Source organism: Lathyrus oleraceus, chromosome 1, assembly GCF_024323335.1.
Source record: "Lathyrus oleraceus cultivar Zhongwan6 chromosome 1, CAAS_Psat_ZW6_1.0, whole genome shotgun sequence".
Lineage (NCBI taxonomy): Eukaryota > Viridiplantae > Streptophyta > Magnoliopsida > Fabales > Fabaceae > Lathyrus > Lathyrus oleraceus.
Window position 1 is genome coordinate 368,177,746 of NC_066579.1, and position 10,983 is coordinate 368,188,728.

The window sequence follows — 10,983 nt, forward strand, 5'->3', positions numbered from 1 at the left end:
GTAATTATACACATAATTATTATCACAGGAGGTTTTGTCAGATCACATGACATTTTCGTGACTTGGGTAGCAATGATGTGTTGCTAGATACCGCTCACTGTTTATTATGTTAAATGTGTGATTTAATATAATTGCCAACGTCGCGAAAACCTATAGGGTCACACACAAAGGACGGATTGATGAGAGATAGAATAATTAAGGAACACCGTAAGGTACGGTGCACTTAAGTGGGAGACGAAATATGGTAAGGTACCAAATACTTAAGTGATTTTGGCATATTATGAGATATGGGCCAAAATGCACTTAAGTGGGCTTTTTGGCTTGAAGCCCACACAAGTGGTTCTATAAATAGAACCCCTTGGGTAGAAGCATTGTCACTCCATTCCACTCAGACAGAAATTCAAGTAGAGACTTGGAATTTTGTTTCCCTCTTTCTCTCACTCAAAGCCTTCATTCATAACAGCTAGCACTGCGATTGAAGGAATCCGTTCGTGTGGACTGAGTAGAGACGTTGTCATCGTTCAACGTTCGTGATCGCCCCGTGGATCTGTATCAAAGGTTTTGATCATTATCAGAGATCTGCACCAAAGGTTTGAATCGTCACAAGAGGTAACGATTCTATCACTGATCATGCCCATTCGTAAGGATCACTAAATGGAGAAAATTTTAAATTCCGCTGCGCCTTGGATGACAATTCTCCATCAGTGGTATCAGAGCCACTTACGAAACCATGAATCTGATAACTGTTTTTGTTCTGTAATAATATGATTAAAGACAGAATGAATCAAAGGTTAAATTGAGATCGATCAAGTTACATATATGTGATATATGTAACCCTGATGCAAAATACATTATATATGATATAGTGTTCTTGTTTCGTTCATTCAAACCCTCGATGATTGTTTTCCTTTGAGCGATCAATGGTCATTTGCTTCTTGATCCGACATTAGTATGGTGAAGCAATGACATGTTGATCAATCATACTGAATTAACAATCGAGATGTGTTTGACGGTCTGAAATTGGTGCATCAGGGTTAGTGACGACACAAGGGTTGTGTTGTTAGAGAGTTATGCGATTGGGGTTTGATTGCACAAGAGTTGTGCGTCCTAAACACTTTTCCGAACAGTGTTAACCGGTTAACGTGTATGGTTAACCGGTTAACGTAATACGAAATAATTTTTTTTTTTAATTTTTTGGAACAGTGTTAACCGGTTAACGCATATGGTTAACCGGTTAACGGAATGCGAAATAAAAATTTTTGAGTTTTCAAACAGTGTTAACCGGTTAACGCTTTTGGTTAACCGGTTAACGCAAGACGAAATTCAGTTTTTTGAGATTTTCAAACAGTGTTAACCGGTTAACGCATTTGGTTAACCGGTTAACGCAAGGCAGAAAAGAATTTTCAAAAGGTTTTCAAACAGTGTTAACCGGTTAACGCATATGGTTAACCGGTTAACGCAAGGAAAAATTCACCGGTTCGGCTAGAAAAAGTGCTTTGAAGTATCAAGTGTTGATACGAAAACGACGTCAATTTTAAATGAATTGTTCATTAAAATTTTCGAGCAGGGGCGCTGCCCCTTCGACCCCGCAAGGGGCGCTGCCCCCTTGACCCCTGTCCACTGAACCGGGCAGCGGAACACCCGTTCCCGCTGTCCGGGCAGCGGACCCCCGGCTAACTCTGCGTAGTGTGATCGATCGTCGAAATTTAATTTGATTTTAATTAATTAAAGGAATTAATAATAATAATAATAAAGTGTTTATTATTGTCTTGTGGTGATCGGTTATGGCCTTAGTCTTCCTTTGTTTTGTTTTGGGTTTTTTAAATACGACCTGCGTGTCGTGCCTCTCTCTTAATATCCCAATTGTAACTTCTTTTCTCATCTCACTCCCTCGTATGTAAAACGAGTTTCTTTCATGTAATGTAATGATATGAAGAAAGCAAAGAAGTCAGTGCCAAAGGAGGACAACCTTGAAGATCTTGCTTGGAGAAGCTTAGATCGTTGTAGGTTAGCTTAGGTTCTCTCATTGGCTTGGGAGAACAATTGCGCTAGGGGCCATAACTGTTTCATTATTGTTTGTATGTATGTTGATGCATGTGAGAGACAGTTTATATGATAAACAAGCCGGTGAGATCAGAAAAATTGAAATTCCCTCAAATTAAATATTAAGTTTATGCTTTCCAAGTTTTAACACTCATCAAGACTAGTAATGGATAATGTAGGTTTCGCCTACGCGAGGTGCATGATCTATATATTAGTAAGGTGCGATGGGATAATTGTAATATCCAACTGTTAAAACAATGGGTCAAACTTAACTAAACAAATTATATAATATTATATGTGTTTGCTTTCCAAGTTTTAGCACTCATCAAGATTGGTATAGGATATGTAGGTTTCGCCTACGCGAGGTGCATGTTCTATATTAGTAGGGTGCGATGGGATAAATGTAATATCCAACTGCTAAGACAATGGTTCAAACTTAATTATAATTTTATTATATATGCTTAGAAGCAAGAGTTGGGAATAATCCATATGATGGATTGGAATAAGGAGTTATTCACCCAATTGAAATTTTCGAGAGTTGTATGAGATACAATTGGAAGGAGTTCCTACCTAAATAACCTAGTTTTGTGTAATCCGCCTACGCGGACTTAGAACGAAGTGAAATATGGATCTCGACCCACTAGAAAATCTTCCAACGGGATTTTCCGAATCAAATGATGAGGGTCATTTGTTTTGAGTAAAATAGTGGGAGCATATTTAATTAAAGGCCTAATTGAATATGTCAATGATACTTATATTTTCATTAATCCTTATGTAGATTACCATGACAGCAAACACCTCTAACAATATCCTGCGATCAATCCTTGATAAGGAAAAATTGTCTGGGACAAATTTTCTGGATTGGCACCGAAACCTGAGGATTGTCCTCAAACATGATAAAAAGCTGTATGTCTTGGAGACACCTGTTCCTGAAGAGGAACCTCCCAGTTCTGCACCTAAGGCAGAAAGAGATGCTTATAAGAAGCATGTCGATGATGCCAATGAAACTGCGTGTCTCATGCTGGCTACCATGAACTCAGAATTGCAAAAGCAACATGAGAACATGTCAGCGTTCGATATGATCGAACACCTGAAGTTGCTCTATCAAAAGCAAGCAAGGCATGAGAGGTTTGAAGTTTCAAAAGCCCTTTTTCAAAGCAAGTTAGCTGAGGGAGCCCCTGTAGGTCCCCATGTACTCAAGATGATTGGGTATGTGGAAAACCTTGAGAGATTGGGTTTTCCCCTCGAAAAGGAACTTGCAACTGATTTGATCTTGCAATCGTTGCCAGATAGTTTCAGTCAATTTGTCCTAAATTTCAATATGATTGATATGGACAAATCTCTTCCTGAACTGCTCGCCATGTTAAGAACTGCCGAGCAGAATCTGAAGTCAAAAGGGAAGTCCATTCTGATGATCGGAAATGGAAAGAGACAGAACAAAAGGCCCACTAAGCAGAGTGATAAGGGGAAGGGCAAGGAAGTTGCCAATCCCAGACCCACTGCTGCTTTGAAGCCTAATGGAGGTATAGCAAAAGAAGGCACCTGCTTCCATTGCGGTAAGACCGGACACTGGAAGAGGAACTGCCCAAAGTACCTGGAAGATAAGAAGAATGGAGTAGAGACTTCAACTTCAGGTATTTTTGTTATTAATTTATCTATTTCTGCATCATGGGTATTAGATACTGGATGCGGTTCTCACATTTGTACAAATGTGCAGGGGCTGAAAAGAAGTAGAGATTTGGCAAAAGGTGAAGTCGACCTACGAGTTGGCTATGGAGCAAAGGTTGCTGCTTTAGCCGTAGGAACTTTTGTATTGACTTTACCTAGTGGTTTAATAATTCAGTTAGAGAACTGTTATTATGTACCTGCAATTAGCAGGAATATTATTTCCATTGCTTGTTTGGACAAGTTTGGTTTTTCATTTATAATAAAGAACAATTGTTGCTCAATTTATTTGAATGATATATTCTATGCTACTGCACAATGAACAATGGACTATATGTCCTTGATCTTGAAATGCCTATTAATAACATTAATACAACTAGGTAAGAATATTAAAACTCTTCGATCAGATCGAAGTGATTAGTATTTAATCCTAGAGTTTGATGACCATCTGAAAGAGTGTGGGATCCTATCCCAACTTACTCCTCCTGGAACATCCCAATGGAAGGGTGTACCTGAGAGAAGAAATCGAACCCTGTTGGACATGGTCCGATCCATGATGAGTCACACCAATCTTCCAAACTCCTTTTGAGGACATACACCATTGACATTAGCTCACACACTTAACCGTGTTCCATCCAAAAGGTTGAAAAGACACCATATGAGATATGGAATGGCAAGAGACCACATATGTCTTACATGAAGATTTGGGATTGCGAAGTTTATGTGAAACGACAAATTTCAACTAAGCTTGAGCCCAAATTTGACCAATGCTTATTTGTGGGGTATCCTAAAGAAACAAGAGGATATTATTTCTATAATCCTTCTGAGGGCAAAGTGTTTGTCGCTCGAACTTGAGTTTTCCTAGAAAGGGATTTTATTTCCAAAGGAATCAGTGGGAGGAAAGTAGAACTTGAAGAAATTCAAGAATCACAAAGTATCGATACACCTATGGAGGAATTAGAGCAGGAAACACAAGTAGTTGTGTAAGAGCAACCTGCTCAAGTAGAACAAGACCAGCGTAGGTCAGGCAGGATACGTCACCTACCTGAGATATATGGATATCTGATCAAGGTGATGTATTACTCATGGATCAAGATGAGCCTGTGACCTACTCATGGAATCTTTGTTTTGATGAAACAGTAAAACTGTATGGATTCATCAAGAACGAAGATGAGACTTGTGTCTACAAGAAGGTTAGTGGGAGCATGATCGTATTCCTGGTATTATATGTAGATGACATATTACTCATTGGAATCGATATCCCTACCCTGCAACAAGTAAAGTCTTGGTTGGGGAAATGCTTTTCTATGAAGGACCTGGGTGAAGCAGCCTATCAGAATCTATATAGATAGATCATGAAATGCTTGGCCTAAGTCAGAGTACATAGACAAAATGCTGAGACGCTTTAATATGAATGATTCCAATCTGGTTATGTGTTTTGCTAAAATGGTGGCACTGTGAGCTTGAAAAGTTCAACGCAAGATGCAGTTGCTGATTCTACAACTGAGGCCGAGTATATTGCTGCCTTAAGTGCAGCGAAGGAAGCTGTTTGGATCAATAAACTTGGCATAGTCCCTAGCATTGTGGATCCCATTGGTCTCTATTATGATAACAATGGTGTTATCGCACAAGCTAAGGAGCCTAGATCTCACCAACGATCCAAACACATACTTAGGCGTTGTGTGAAAATATGTAAAGTACCTACACTTGACAATGTTGCTAACCCACTGAGAAAGCCTCTTGCGCAGCAGAAGCATGATGGCCATACTAGATCAATGGGCATACGGGGTATGTCTGATTGGCTCTAGTGCTAGTGGGAGATTGTTGGTGTAAGCCCTAGAGGCCAATACTTTTGGTACTTATATCGAATTATTTATTAATAATAAAAGGCATTTTCTTTATTATGGTTAATTAATAAAGTCCCTAGAATAGATAGTCCGTTTAATGTATTAAGTGTGACTTAATCATGAGAACACATTAAACATAAGGACATTATTCTTAAAGTATCCGTAGTCGAGCTTTAATGTGAAGTGGGATAACATTAAAGCATTAAGACTATTATGTTTGTAGACTGATGATCACATCTCATGGATCATGGATAAAGAGTTATCAAGTCTTAAACATAGGTATGAATATTAGGAGTAATATTTATACCGGATTGACCCGCTATGAGAATACTATATAGAAAGTTATGCAAAGTGTCATAAGTTATTCTCATGGTGATAATAGTGTATACCACTCTTCGACCTGAAACCACTATGGATCCTAGATGTAGAGTTGAGTGCTTTATTACTGATCCAACGTTATCCGTAACTGGATGACCATAAAGACAGTTGATGGGTACCCCACGAAGCATGCTGAGGGACATGAGTGTCCTAGATGGAATTTGCCAATCCTGCGTAACAGGATAAATGTCTATGGGCCCAATATTGAACTGGACAAGGGTGACACGGTCTATACCTTGTGTTCAATATAGACATAAGGGCAAAGGGGTAATTATACACATAATTATTATCACAGGAGGTTTTGTCAGATCACATGACATTTTCGTGACTTGGGTAGCAATGATGTGTTGCTAGATACCGCTCACTGTTTATTATGTTAAATGCGTGATTTAATATAATTGCCAACGTCGCGAAAACCTATAGGGTCACACACAAAGGACGGATTGATGAGAGATAGAATAATTAAGGAACACCGTAAGGTACGGTGCACTTAAGTGGGAGACGAAATATGGTAAGGTACCAAATACTTAAGTGATTTTGGCATATTATGAGATATGGGCCAAAATGCACTTAAGTGGGCTTTTTGGCTTGAAGCCCACACAAGTGGTTCTATAAATAGAACCCCTTGGGTAGAAGCATTGTCACTCCATTCCACTCAGACAGAAATTCAAGTAGAGACTTGGAATTTTGTTTCCCTCTTTCTCTCACTCAAAGCCTTCATTCATAACAGCTAGCACTGCGATTGAAGGAATCCGTTCGTGTGGACTGAGTAGAGACGTTGTCATCGTTCAACGTTCGTGATCGCCCCGTGGATCTGTATCAAAGGTTTTGATCATTATCAGAGATCTGCACCAAAGGTTTGAATCGCCACAAGAGGTAACGATTCTATCACTGATCATGCCCATTCGTAAGGATCACTAAATGGAGAAAATTTTAAATTCCGCTGCGCCTTGGATGGCAATTCTCCATCAAGATGGACAAAGGATAATTCAGACATGCCAAAGTAGTCACCAACCTGTTAGTTGGAGTGTCAATAACTAGCCCACTATTCAAAGTAGACAAAACAAGGTCCATTTTTCATACACAATTAGTAGAAATAAACGAGTGCGTTGCACCCATATCAATAATAACAATCAAAGGAATGTCGTGAATATAGCATGTACCTCTAATCAACCTGTCAGAATGGTTAAGCTAAGATCTAGTCAACGCAAACACCATCCCTCTAATCTGGGCTTTCTTTGGTTTCTAACAAGCGGTGCTGATGTGACCAGGTTCCCCACAATTGTAACAAGTAGACACACTAGTTTTGCAATTAGCGATCAGATATCTTGACTTCCCACATTCGAAGCATTTCTTTTCATCACTTTTACATTCATTGGCGTGATGTCCTGCACCATCACACCTGTAGCACTTGATAGGAGCAGGAGCCCCTCCCACACTTGGTCTTCTACCATCTGAAATTCTATGTTCCTTTTGTCAGTTGGAACACTATACAACTTTCCATGATTCAGCTGTTTTCCTCTTTTCTCACTCAAACTTTTATAATGAGCAAACTGAGCTCTCCTCTCCTCATCATATATTATGCATTTGTTCACTAGTTCAGGAAATCGGTGAATCTGTTGATACCTGATGCCCTACTTGATCTCGGGATGCAACCTATTCTTAAACTTGATACATTTGGAAACCTCTGCAGCTGCATCGTTATAGTGTGGACATAATTTCATAAGTTCCTCAAACTTAGCAGCATATTCAACAATAGTTGAGTTCCTTTGTTTCAATTCCAAAAACTCAATCTCTTTCTTACCGCATATATTTTTTGGAAAATACTGCTTCATAAACTCTCCTTTGAACATAGCCCATGTAATTTCATTACCCGCAACTTCTAATCTCTAGCAAGTATTACCCCACAAATCATCAGCTTCCTCAGTCAGCATATGCGCACCGAACTGCACTTTCTGTGCCTTAGTATACACCATTACCCTGAAAACTTTCTCAATGTCCCTAAGCCATGCATGTGCTCCCTTTGGATCATACCTGCCTTTGAAGGTAGGCGGGTTGTTCCTCTAAAACTTTCCCAAGCTGCGAAACTCATCATTTCCTCCCTGTTAGTTGTTTTGCACAACTTAAGCCACTACTTGCAAGGCGGAAACAATAACACCATCATTCCTTCCAGCAATATTCTAAACATATCAACAACATGGTTAGAAGAAACTTATACCAATAATGTTCACACACTATTCACATGCTAAAAGCTTATAAGACACTATAGACCTGGCTAGACGGACCAACCTGTTTTGATACCACTTTGTAACACCCTACTTCCCGATTCAAACAAATAAATAAAATATAAATAATTAAATAAAGTAGGTTGTCACATTCATATAATTTGAAGTTTAAAAGTTTACTTCAATTCATATAAATCACATTGTTACAGCGGAATTAAAAATAATTTTTGTTCTTCATCTAAAGCCTCACCAAACATCCAAACAATAGTAGTTTAAAACAATAATCCTTATTATTTAAGGATACTTAACATGAAAAACACATAGGTAAAACATCCCCATAGACAAAATAGAGCCGATGTTACGTATCAAAGCGACTCCACTAAAAGACCCGACTGATAGCAACATATCGTGCACCATTAACTACTCAGGTACCTGGTTTTCTGTACTTCAAAGAACTATAGACACAACAAACATAAGAGGGTGAGAAATAAATTAATATAATTATCTGGTGCATAACATTCTAAGGATATTATTCATGCGTAATGCACCACAATCATTCACAATCCATATTCTCACCACAATTAAACACCACACGATATAATGAAAATGTAATGAAACTCCATAACTCAAACCAATGCATGTGGTACCAATTGTTTATCAACTGTTCATCATACGAACCCGATTCCCCCTTTAGAATCCCGAACTTCCCCTTCGAAGTTCCGGATAAGTTTAATATTCCCATTCGAACTTAAACTTATCTCCACCAACTCAACAATTTATGAATGCATAACATGGCAGAAAATGCAACTGACACACTTGTCATTATTCATGTCGTGATCCATAATCGATTACACAACTACAGTCATGCACAACATAATCCACCTTTCTGGATTATTACAATCACAAGTGAAGAAACAATTCAAACGATTCACCATGTCACAACAATTTACCGATACGAACTTCGTTATGATTCATTCTAACACACACAAATATTATAATACATCATGGTCCACCATTGATTACTCAGTACACTGATCTAATACGTAATCCACCATTCTAGACTACCACTAACGTTATTAGCACACATACCAATCATTCGTGACACAACGATTAAATTACCAATACAGACTTCATTCATATCCATCATATTTTTACACTTTCTTTCACCTACTGTAACCCTATGATAAATCTATTAAAATGATTTCCCCCTAAATCAAAATTGTAATACTCTCTCTCAGCTAACCAACGCACCAAACCCCACCTTAAAACGTGACACGAGTCAAAAGTTATGACTAAAATCATACAAAGAATTTTTCAAAAAGGATGTTGTTTGGAAGTACTAAAACAATACGAATCCCACACATCACAAACCCCAATTTCCACCCTATAAACACCCCTCACAATATTTTCAAGGATTTTCATCATCAACCATGTACATATATCAACAAATTATTTACCAAACGCCAACACATCATCACTTTATAATTTCCCATAATTTGTTCATCATGTTCATATCCCCAAAACTCTTATTCCATGATCATGACAGAAAAATTCGGCAAGCATCATCATATCAAATTCACACAATAATCAATGATTTATATATAACAATTACAATCTAATCATCTCATCATACAAACATTGTAAACCACCAAAAATTTCAATAAAAAACATGATAAAGAGAAAACCTAAGAGGGAAGGACCCCTCACTACACTCTCATGGATATACACTCTTATAAGAATGGGTTTTCTTCCCCCCTTATCTTAGATTGTTAAGATCCAATTCTTGACAATGGTAATTTTCTTGATCCTCCTAGCTTTTTCTTTTCTCTTCATAGCTCTCTTTTTTCCAAATTTTCAGGTATTTTGTAACTCCCCCTCTTCACACTTCCAAATTTCTATTTTTATTTAAAATCTATTATTATTATTTTATTAAATATAAACTAAATATTTATTTTAATAAATCCAAATCAAATATTTATTTTAATATATCACTATAACAATAATAATTAAAATAAATATTTAAATATTAACAATTACTATTATTTATATAAATCATCCTAATTAAATAATAATAACAATCATTACTTCACCCACCACCCTTATATCTATACCTTTTTGCTCACATACCCCAAACACCTTAAATTCTAATTTCTAACGTTGATATACTACACTCAAGGGTCTCCTGTAACACAACAGAACATCACAACACACATAAATTACACAATTATATTAAGAAAACAATTTTTTTGGGTGTTACACCATTCACGAGTGAAATCGGAGGGGGGGGGGGGATTGTTTGGTATACCTGTACTCCAAACTGAGCGAAGATTCTCTTTGTACGACAAAGCAAATGATAGACTCCCGCACCTTGCTAACCGTAATTTCCATAGCCATTAATAATTTTAAAATCACTTATTTTTTCGACTTATTACTAATATATTTTTTTTCTTATTCATTTTCAAGGATGAATCCTATCCCACTTTCACCACATACATAAGTTTAATCGTGTGTTAGAGTATACTGAGGATTGACCACGTGTTTACCTATATTACCCCTGTAGAGGGAATGATGTTGTGTGACTGTTCAGTGTGTATATTGACCGAACTCAACATGATGACATCGACTAGACATACTACACCATTTACTGGGACATTATGGTCTTCGACCCCATTTCATTTTACTATGGATAACTGACATGCGGGACAAATCTGGCGTGCAAGTATCTGCCAGAGTGATGCATGCGTTAATTTGAATATGCACAGATCATTTTGAGACCCCTCTCCATATTTGCTCCCAACAACATCGTCCACAAACATCTAGATGAC